Source organism: Schistocerca nitens, chromosome 2, assembly GCF_023898315.1.
Source record: "Schistocerca nitens isolate TAMUIC-IGC-003100 chromosome 2, iqSchNite1.1, whole genome shotgun sequence".
Lineage (NCBI taxonomy): Eukaryota > Metazoa > Arthropoda > Insecta > Orthoptera > Acrididae > Schistocerca > Schistocerca nitens.
Genome location: NC_064615.1, coordinates 1,069,383,374 through 1,069,395,634, shown reverse-complemented (window position 1 = coordinate 1,069,395,634; position 12,261 = coordinate 1,069,383,374).

The window sequence follows — 12,261 nt, the reverse complement described above, 5'->3', positions numbered from 1 at the left end:
GGAAGTAGGGAGACACACTCTTACAGCATCACCCTGTCTGGATACAAAGTGAAGTGGAATAAGTTCGCTCACGGTCGTGGTACGAAGTAGTCAAACCACGAGAACAAAACTAAATGGCGACAGTAATGGAAGAAGAACAAGCAAAGATAACGTAGACCACATCACAATGACATCTCTGCCACGCAGTGTTCCCTACTCGTGGCTTTACATCCAAGCCGCTGCTAACACACGCGAAGGAAAAGCGGCAATCGCTATCCATCTCCATTATCGTTACATGATCTTGCCACAGTTTTGCAGGAAAAATGGTATAAGATAGCCATGAATATAGTGAAGGGCCTGTATTTATCCATTCCGAGATGAATGGATGCTATTTTTGAACGCCAACGGTTTTCCTACACTGCATTAGGCGTGGTAATATGTCGTTTTTTTTTTTAATGTTTCCGTGTTCTGTCTACCTCATTTATGCCTTGAGGCTTTGCGATAGGCTGACGCCAGAGTTTCATTCGTCTCTGATTCACTTGCATACCTACTGAATGTACTTGGTTCCAAACTCTTTATATGTTCCTGCTCGCTCCAGGAGTCAGCATCAGACACCAAATTCGAGGTTTGATAGACAATTAGTGTTAGGCGTTCCGTATCACGTAACACAATTCTCACATCAAAAATTTGTTCTGCAGTTAAACTAACAGCGACATTCATTTATCATCTCCTGGAACAGATAGTCATAGTCTACAACACCATCTCACAAGATGTCGATTGTTGGAATTGCTGCCCAAGCCAAATTGTCTATGACATCTTGATTGTAATCGATGACAGCGTAAGACCTGCAAAACACGTGGGACAATTTTATTCACGGTTTTCGTTTTTAGTTTACATTCGTCTGCTACTCACCAAGCGAAATGCTTTGCATTTCTAATTTATCGAACTGACAATGAAGTTCGTTTTGTGTGTGATATCATCAGAAATGTTATCGTAGGGAACAGTCATTTATCTTTTGGAAATCTTTTATTTCCTGTAATACAGTATCATTCCATTTTGTTTATTTTTTTTTTTTTTTTGCAGCTACGAATCAACACGTTTCTAAACAGTTTTTTTTAAAATAATCAAGCTTTTGATACGACAGCAATGCCAATAAAATCAGCGGAAGGCAAGTGAAACCACTTTTTACTATTGTGCTGCTGGTTTGTTCATTAAAGTTAAACGTTCTCTCAAAGGCTGTGAGAAGAGACAGATCATAATTCTAAATAAAGTAACGCTGTTCAAAGATGTCAGCTTAATATTTTTATGGTCACCCTAACATGTTGTCATGATGTAGCAGTGATTTTTTCTATCTGACAATCGATGAAGGTAATCGTATACATGTGTCGCATAGCACCTCTAACTGATGTGTCGCGTTTTACCGAGTAATTCCGAGAAGGACCGAGCAAAGCCGAGACGTGCCGAGACCGCACGCGGGCAGCAACATCCTGCATGTTTGAAGTTTTGCGTGGCGTGTCCAACCCTGATGTAAACCTACCTCTGGAACAAAAGCAAAAGTATTTTATATACACCTACTGACCACACTAAAAAGATGCGATTCGATGACAGCCAGAAATCTGTGTTTGAGGCAAAACTGTTCTGTGTTACAGGATTTGGCTAAGAAAGCATGTTTGCTGAATGTTTACAAACACATGCGTTTTGCCGTGGGTAATTTCATGTGCCACAAAAAAAAATGTATACCACATTCTGACTTCTGACAAATTTTGTTGACGTCGCCCGTCTGTCTGTTACAAAAGTCGACCACATCTTGAGCTATATGCACTTCACCACTTTACAATACTTCCTCATCAGTACACCTAAAGACCGAGGCAAACCTGCAATGATCAGTCACGACGATCATCAACACCACTAGCGAACAATAGTTACTTTGTTTTGTTTCTATGTCAGCTTTGTTTGTATACCTGCGCTGACAACGACTTCCTCTTCAGTCATGGTCGGGAATTAACTGCTGCATTAATACACCGTGTGGTGTTTCGTACGTAACTGTTGTCATGGATGCCTCGTCGAGCCATGGAAGTTCCATATGCTACCAGAGACAATGTCTGTGACGGAGGAACATCAGGAGCGATACTAATTCTGGCATATGGTGGATTATTTCACTATAGGCTTTCAGTATCGAATGCCCGCTTCCAAGCACCATTAAGGGTATATCACTGTCCCGCTTAAATCTCTAATCGTGCACAAAAAGCTGTACGTCACATGGCCTGAGGTCAGCGCGACTATACAGGGAAATTTGGCTGGCCCTGCGAATGAGGCAGCTGAAGGAATGTGGAAAGGCAGTGTGTATGTCAGTCAGTTGCCGAGACGTGCCGAGACCGCACGCGGGCAGCAACATCCTGCATGTTTGAAGTTTTGCGTGGCGTGTCCAACCCTGACAATGTTGACTGGAATACTCTCTTTCAAATTCTAAAGGTGGCACGGGTAAAATACAGGGAGCGAAAGGCTATTTACAATTTGTACAGAAACCAGAGGACATGAAACGGAAGCAGTGGTTGGGACGGGAGTAAGACAGGGTTGCAGCCTCTCCCCGATGTTATTCAATCTGTATATTGAGTAAGCAGTAAAGGAAACAAAAGAAAAATTCGGAGTAGGTATTAAAATCCATGGGGAAGAAATAAAAACTTTGAGGTTCGCCGATGACATTGTAATTCTGTCAGAAACAGCAAAGGACTTGGAAGAGCAGTTGAACGGAATGGATGGTGTCTTGAAGGGAGGATATAAGACGAACATCAACAAAAGCAAAACGAGGATAATGGAATGTAGTCGAATTAAGTCGGGTAATGCTGAGGGTATTAGACTAGGAAATGAGACACTTAAAGTAGTAAAGGAGTTTTGCTATTTGGGGAGCAAAATAACTGATGATGGTCGAAGTAGAGAGGATATAAAATGTAGACTGGCAATGGCAAGGAAAGCGTTTCTGAAGAAGAGAAATTTGTTAACATCGAGTTTAGATTTAAGTGTCAGGAAGTCATTTCTGAAAGTATTTGTATGGAGTGTAGCCATGTATGGAAGTGAAACATGGACGGTAAATAGTTTGGACAAGAAGAGAATAGAAGCTTTCGAAATGTGGTGCTACAGAAGAATGCTGAAGATTAGATGGGTAGATCACATAACTAATGAGGAGGTACTGAATAGGATTGGGGAGAAGAGGAGTTTGTGGCACAACTTGACCAGAAGAAGGGATCGGTTGGTAGGACATGTTCTGAGGCATCAAGGGATCACCAATTTAGTATTGGAGGGCAGCGTGGAGGGTAAAAATCGTAGAGGGAGACCAAGAGATGAATACACTAAGCAGATTCAGAAGGATGTAGGTTGCAGTAGGTACTGGGAGATGAAGAAGCTTGCACAGGATAGAGTAGCATGGAGAGCTGCATCAAACCAGTCTCAGGACTGAAGACCACAACAACATCATGTCAGTCAGCGAACAGTTACAGTGCACTGTGGTGATGTTCTTCATTACAAAATTGCCCGGAGGCATCTGTATGACTTCACAGAGGGAAGAAACATCAAGAAACTGGAAGAAGGACGAGAGTTTGGTCCTGCTCACATCATTGATCCACTTGCATGGGGAGCGCTCCGAAACACAGGCACAGCTACCCGATGTACAGGAGGTGGTGGATAGTATTACTTAAACATTGATAGTTGACACATCCGATATTATCAGTAGTATTTTGAAAGCTATACATGTATAGATTAACTATCGATTGTTTTGGGCAGGTATTTCAAATGAAAAATAGCTTTCTAACAGTTTTTATTGATTAAAATACAACACTACAAGATATGTAAATTTTGTGTTGCTTGAGGCTTTCCCGACGGACATGTTGTATATATGGGTCTCGTGTGAGACGTCGGATGTCATCGTGGAAACTCCACAATATTTCATCAGTGCAACTGGCCGATATCTTCAGGTGCGACGGACACACTGCTGAGGCGTGACTGTTGTTGTTGTTGTGGTCTTCAGTCCTGAGACTGGTTTGATGCAGCTCCCCATGCTACTCTATCCTATGTAAGCTTCTTCATCTCCCAGTACTTACTGCAACTTACATCCTTCTGAATCTGCTTAGTGTATTCATCTCTTGGTCTCCCTCTACGATTTTTACCCTCCACGCTGCCCTACAATGCTAAATTTGTGATCCCCTGATGGCTCAGATCATGCCCTACCAACCGGTCCCTTCTTCTTGTCAAGTTGTGCCACAAACTCCTCTTCTTCCCAATTCTATTAAATACCTCCTCATTAGTTATGTGATCTACCCATCTAACCTTCAGCAGTCTTCTCTAGCACCACATTTCGGAAGCTTCTACTCTCTTCTTGTCTAAACTATTTATCGTCCATGTTTCACTTCCATACATGGCTACTCTCCATACAAATACTTTCAGAAACGACTTCCTGACGCTTAAATCTATACTCGACGTTAACAAAGATCTCTTCAGAAACGCTTTCCTTGCCATTGCCAGTCTACATCTTATATTCTCTCTACCTCCACCATCATCAGTTATTTTACTCCCAAAGAGGCAAAACTCCTTTACTACTTAAAGTGTCTCATTTCCTAATCTAATTCCCTCAGCATCACCCGGCTTAATTTGACTACATTCCATTACCCTCGTTTTCTTTTGTTGATGTTCATCTTATATCCTCCTTTCAAGGCACTGCCCATTCCGTTCAACTGCTCATCCAAGTCCTTTGCTGTCTCTGACACAATTACAATGTCATCGGCGAACCTCAAAGTTTGTATTTCTTCTCCATGGATTTTAATACCTACTCCAAATTTTTCTTTCGTTTCCTTTACTGCTTGCTCAATATACAGATTGAATAACATCGGACAGAGGCTACAACCTTGTCTCACTCCTTTCCCAACCACTGCTTCCCTTTCATGCCCCTTGACTCTTATAACTGCCATCTGGTTTCTGTACAGATTGTAAATAGCCTTTCGCTCCCTGTATTTTACCCCTGCCACATTCAGAATTTGAAAGAGAGTATTCCAGTCAACATTGTCAAAAGCTTTCTCTATATCTACAAATGCTAGAAATGTAGGTTTGTCTTTCCTTAATCTTCGTTCTAAGATAAGTCATAGGGTCAGTATTGCCTCACGTGTTCCAACATTTCTACGGAATCCAAACTGATCTTCCCCGAGGTCGGCTTCTATCAGTTTTTCCATTCGTGTGTAAAGAATTCGTTGTAGTATTTTGCAGCTGTGACTTATTAAACTGATAGTTCGGTAATTTTCACATCTGTCAACACCTGCTTTCTTTGGGATTGAAATTACTATATTCTTCTTAAAGTCTGAGGGTATTTCGCCTGTCTTATACATCTTGCTGACCAGATTGTAGAGGTTTGTCAGGACTGGCTCTCCCAAGGCCGTCAGTAGTTCTAATGGAATGTTGTCTACTCCCGGGGCCTTGTTCGACTCAGGTCTTTCAGCGCTCTGTCAAACTCTTCACGCAGTATCGTATCTCCCATTTTATCTTCATCTACATTCTCTCCCATTTCCATAATATTATCCTCAAGTACATTTATTGATTCATTTATTTATTGTTCCGTGGGACCAAATTAAGGAGAAGTCTCCATGGTCATGGAACGAGTCAATACATGAAATTATAACACGATAGTAGAAACAGATAAAATGAAATATAAGTAACATATTCAGGCGACAATTCGTAAGTTTAAATAAAGAAAATCAACAATGTAACATTGGATTTGCTTAATTTTTCAGTTCTTTCAGGAGCTCGTCGACAGAATAGAAGGAGAGAGCCATTAGGAAACTTTTCAGTTTGGACTTAAAAGTGTTTGGGCTACTGCTAAGATTTTTGAGTTCTTATGGTAGCTCACTGAAAATGGATGCAGCAGAATACTGCACTCCTTTCTGCACAAGAGTCAAGGAAGTGCATTCTACATGCAGATTTGATTTCTGCCTAGTATTAACTGAGTGAAAGCTGCTAACTCTTGGGAATAAGCTAATATTGCTAACAACAAACGACATTAAAGAAAATATATACTGTGAGGGCAATGTCAGAATTCTTAGACTATTGAATAGGGTTCGACAAGAGGTTCTCGAACTTACACCACAAATAGCTCGCACAGCCCGTTTTTGAGCCAAAAATACCCTTTTTGAATCAGAAGAATTACTCCAAAAAATAATACCATATGACATAAGCGTATGAAAATATGCGAAGTAGACTACTTTTCGTGTGGAATTGTCGCTTATTTCAGATAATGTTCTAATGGTAAATGAAGCAGCATTCAGCTTCTGAACAAGATCCTGAACATGGGCTTTCCACACCAGCTTACTATCTATCCGAACGCCTAGGAATTTGAACTGTTCCGTCTCGCTTATAATATGCCCATTCTGTCTGATCAAAATATCGGTTCTTGTTGAATTGTGAGTTAGAAACTGTAAAAACTGAGTCTTACTGTGATTTAGCATCAAATTATTTCCCACAAGCCGCGAACTTATTTCAGGAACTACATTATTTGATGCTGTTTCAATATTACACACAATATCCTTCACAACCAAGCTGGTGTCATCAGCAAACAGAAATATTTTTGAATCACCTGTAATACTAGAAGGCATATCATTTATATAAACAAGAAACAGCAGTGGCCCCAGCACCGACCCTTGGGGAATGCCCCACTTAACAGTGCCCCATTGAGACTGAACATCACTACCACTCTCAATATTGCGGAGAATTATCTTCTACTTTCTGTTCTTAAAGTAAGAGGCGAACCAATTGTAATCTACTCCCCTTACTCCATAATGGTCCAACTTCTGCACTAATAATTTGTGGTCAACACAGTCAAAAGCCTTCGTTAAATCAAAGAAAACACCTAGCGTTCGCAACCTTTTATTTACTCCGTCAAAAACCTCACAGAGAAAAGAGAATATAGCATTTTCAGTTGTTAAACCATTTCTAAAACCAAACTGTACACTTGACAGCAAATTATGTGAATTTAAATGCTCCAGTAACCTTGTATATACAACCCTCTCGATAACTTTAGCAAACACCGATGGCATAAAAATAGGTCTATAATTGTCAACATTATCCCTGTCTCCCTTTTTGTAAAGTGGCTTCACTCCCGAGTACTTTAATCGGTCAGGAAACCGACCACTCCTAAAGGAAAAGTTCCAGATATGGCTAAGTACTGGGCTAACATACATAGAACAATACTTCAGTATTCTGCTAGATACCCCGTCATATCCATGAGAGTTCTTGGTCTTTAGTGATTTAATTATTAACTCAATCTCCCTCTTGTCAGTATCATGGAGGAGCATTTCAGGTAACAGTCTCAGAACACTTTTTTCTACGAGCGCTATATGATTCCCTGTTGGGACTAGGTTTCTGTTTAGTTCACCTGCTATACTCAGAAAGTGATTATTAAATACATATATGCGACTTATCAGTAACACGGACATTCCCACTACGCACTGATTCTATATCCTCGACTCGTCTCTGCAGACCAGCCACTCCCTTTACGACTGACCATATAGTTTTAATTTTATCCTGAGACTTAGCTATTCTATTTACATACCACATACTTTTTGCCTTCCTAACAACTTTTTAAGCACCTTACAATACTGTTTGTAATGGGCTGCTGCATTTAGATATAATTGCCACTTTCTTCTACAGGATATTCTTATCCCTCTAGTCAGCCACCCAGGCAGCCTGTTTGTGCTAGTACCCTGTTTTGAATGTTCTAAACGAAAGCAACTTTCAAAGAGCACGAGAAAAGTCTTGAGGAAAGCATTATATTTTTCGTCTACTGTATCAGCACTATAAACATCTTGCCACTCTTGTTCCTTGATAAGGTTTACAAAGATCTCTACAGCAACTGGATCAGCTTTCCTAAAAAGTTGATAACTATATTTAACATGTGTCGCCCTTGTACAGACCCTCTATATACTCCTTCCACCTTTCTGCTTTCCCTTCTTTGCTTAGAACTGGGTTTCCATCTGAGCTCTTGATGTTCATACAAGTGGCTCTCTTTTCTGCAAAGGTTTCTTTAATTTCCCTGTAGGCAGTGTCTATCTTGCCCCTAGTCAGATAAGTCAGATAATCCTTTAGCCATCCCTGGTTAACCATTCTGCACTTCCTGTAGATCTCAGTTTTGAGACGTTTGTATTCCTTTTTGCCTGCTTCATTTACTGCATTTTTATATTTTCTCCTTTCATCAATTAAATTAAATATTTCTTCTGTTACCCAAGGATTTCTACTAGCCCTTATCTTTTTACCTAGTTGACCCTCTGCTGCCTCCACTATTTCATCTCTCAAAGCTACCCATTCTTCTTCTACTGTATTTCTTTCCCCCATTGTGGTCAGAGTCCACATCTGCCCCTGGAAATGTCTTACAATTTAAAACCTGGTTCCTAAATCTCTGTCTTACCATTATATAATCTATCTGATACCTTGTAGTATCTCCAGGATTCTTCCATGTATACAACCTCCTTTTATGATTCTTGATCCAAGTGTTAGCTATGATTAATTTATGCTCTGTGCAAAATTCTACCAGATGGCTTCCTCTTTCATTTCTTAACCCCAGTCCATATTCACCTACTATTTTTCCTTCTCTCACTTTTCCTACTCTCGAATTCCAGTCACCCATGACTATTAAATTTTCATCTCCCTTCACTACCTGAATAATTTCTTTTATCTCATCATAGATTTCATCAATTTCTTCATCCTCTGCAGAGATAGTTGGCATATAAACTTCTACTACTGTAGCAGGTATGGGCTTCGTGTCTATCTTGGCCACAATAATGCGTTCACTATGCTCTTTTTAGTAGCTTACCTGCACTCCTATTTTTTTATTCATTATTAAACCTACTCCTGCATTACCTCTATTTGATTTTGTATTTATTACCCTGTATTCACTGACCAAAAGTCTTGCTCCTCCTGCCACCGAACTTCACTAATTCCCACTATATCTAACTTTAACCTATCCATTTTCCTTTTTAAATTTTCTAACCTACCTGCCCGATTAAGGGATCTGACATTCTACGTTCCGATCAGTAGAACGCCAGTTTTCTTTCTCCTGATAACGACGTTCTCGTGAGTAGTCCCCGCCCGGAGATCCGAATGGGGGACTATTTTACCTCCGGAATATTTTACCCAAGAGGACGCCATCATCATTTAACTATACAGTAAAGCTGCATGCCCTCAGGAATAATTACGGCTGTAGTTTCCCCTTGCTTTCAGCCGTTCGCAGTACCAGCACAGCAAAGCCGTTTTGGTTAGTGTTACAAGGCCAGATCTGTCAATCATCCAGACTGTTGCCCCTGCAACTACTGAAAAGGCTGCTGCCCCTCTTCAGGAACCACACGTTTGTCTGGCCTCTCAACAAGATACCCCTCCATTGTGGTTGCACCTACGGTACGGCCATCTGTATCGCTGAGACAACGCAAGCCTCCCCACCAACGGCAAGGTCCATGGTTCATGGGGAGAAGGCATGTTGTTTTCTTTTTTTCCTTTATTGATTTTCAATTCTCCCCGAAGGGGGCGGGCTGGCAGCAGCTTAGTACGCTGCTCTACAGCCTACAGACTATTATTTTAAAAAACGGAAGAAGAAAAGAAACAAGGAAACAGGCGATAAAACGGTGATGTCAAGTGTAAAATGGCGGAAAAATGTGGAAAGTTAAAACAGAAAGCAAAAGGGGTTGGCAATGTTAATAAAAGACACAGGAATGAGACCAGTAACATAGCACACACACAATTAAAAAAACACAGCGACAGTCTGGTTTCTGTTCGCAAGAGATAAAAGGCACACTCAGCGACAGTATGATGGCCGTTCGCAACACTTCCCAAAAAACACAACACGGAACACCCACTGTAAAACACTCAGTGTAGAACACTCAATGTAGAACACTGCACGAAAGTGGCTGCACAAAGATGACACTCCCTAGCCAAAGGCAGATGGGGGGGGGGTCGTGTAGGAGGGGGAAGAACAAGAAGGGAGGAAGGGAAAAAACGAAAAAGGGGGGGACCAAGGAGGGAGAGGACCAATAAAGGGGGAGAAGGGCAGACGCGAGAGGGAATGAGAGGAGGCAGAGGAGGGAAATGTAAAAGGACTCGGGGGAGAGAAGGGGGCAAAGAGAGGGTAGGTGGGGAAGAAAGAGGATGGAAGAGGGGGAGAGGGAGCCTGGGAAAAGGACAGAGGAAAGGAGGGGGAGTGAGGATCAGAGTTGATAGGAGGGATAAATGGAGGGAGAGAGGGCATCATCCGGGAGGGGGAGTTGATGGAAGCCACCTTGGGAAAGGAGATGTAGGGTGTAGAGATGGAGGGTAGGTGGGACACAACAGTGAAGACGTGGCAGGGGGCGGGGATGGGAGAGGAGCGGAGCAACCAGGGGGTGAGGGGGTTCAAGGTGGTGGGAGGTGTAGAGGATGCGGATATGTTCGAGGAATAGGAGCAGTTGGGGGAAAGGAATGAGATCATAGAGGATCCGCGTGGGGGACGGGAGGCGTATACAGAAGGCGAGGCGGAGTGCATGACGCTCGAGGATCTGGAGGGACTTATAGAATTTGGGGGGGGGGCAGATATCCAGGCAGGACTGGCATAACAGAGGATGGGACGGATTGAGGATTTGTAGATGTGGAGGATGGTAGAGGGGTGCAACCCCCATGTCCGGCCAGAGAGGAGTTTGAGGATTCGGAGGTGGTTGTGGGCTTTGCATTTGATGGAGCGGAGATGAGGGATCCAGGTGAGGTGACGGTCAATGGTGAGGCCAAGGTAGGTGAGGGTGGGGGTGAGGCGGACAGGACGGGCGCAGACAGTAAGGGAGAAATCCAGGAGCCGGAAGGAGCGAGTGGTACAACCTACAATGATTGCCTGGGTCTTGTAAGGATTGATTTTCAGGAGCCACTGGTTACACCATGCATCAAAAAGGTCAAGGTGAGTCTGGAGGAGGCGTTGGGACCGTTGGAGGGTAGGAGCGAGGGCGAGGAATGCGGTGTTGTCGGCATATTGCAAGAGGTGTACTGGAGTGGGGGGGGGGGGTTAGGGCATATCTGCCGTGTACAGGAGGTAGAGGAGAGGGGATAGGACAGAGCCCTGGGGCACGCCTGCAGAGGGGTAGAAGGTGTGGGAATTGGCATTGTGGATGGTAACATAGGAGGGGCGGTGGGAGAGGAAGGAGGCCATCCGACGGATGTAGTTGATAGGAAGGGCGTAGGTTTGGAGTTTAAACAGGAGATCGGGATGCCAGACACGGTCGTAGGCCTTTTCGAGGTCAAGGGAGACAAAAATGGCGGAGCGACGGGAGTTAAGCTGGAGGGAGAGGAGACGAGTGAGGCGGAGGAGTTGGTCATCAGCAGAGAAGGAAGGTCGAAAGTCACATTGGGTGTTGGGGAGGAGGTGGTTTTGGCGGAGGTGGTGATGGATGCGCCGGGAAAGGATGGATTCCAAGAGCTTGCTGAACACCGATGTGAGACAGATAGGACGATAGGAAGAGGCATCAGATGGAGGCTTGTTGGGGGGAAGGCATGAATAGGGCCTCCTATTTATGCCAGTCTTAGGCAGGAAGTGCGCATGCGTGGAGGCGCCAAATTCGATTGCCAATAGCGACGATATCAACCGATAGCTGGAAGGATAGTAACGCCACCTGTAAGACGGAGAACCGAAGACTTCGGCGCACGCGCGGAGGCTGCCGCTGCTACTCTGCGCTGCCATCGGCCGACCCAGCGACCTCTGTCGGAAGCCGCAAGCAAAAATCCGCGTCCGCGTTTGCGCATGACCATCCTCCCGTTGTCAACAAAATATTTATGTTGCTGGCTAATCGTCATCCGTCGTATGACCAATAGTACTCCTCTCTGGCCACTGCTGGATCCCAAGCTGTGCTGAGCTGAAAGCCCGTGTCGCTGTTTACAAGATTCGCCGAGCTACGTATTTGTTTTATAAAAAGTACGGTATTTAAATTCTTGTCCTTTAGTCTGTTGTTTAAAATACAACATTAAAAGATACACGTAAGGTGTATAAACTCTTCTCCTTTAGTCTGTTGTGTTTTAAGTAATTATTTGTCTTACCTTGGAGAAAACCCTCTTTGCAGGAACTAAAGTCGCTGGACACCACAAAAATTTACTGGCAATTACACCCAACTGCACAATATACTAATACACAAGCATGCTTGTCTATCACAGGCTTTTCAAAATATTGGTGTAGGTCAATTATGGAATCACTGACTGGTGTAAGACATCGGCGTTAGGCTGTTGCTGATTGGACAAAAAAGTACGTCA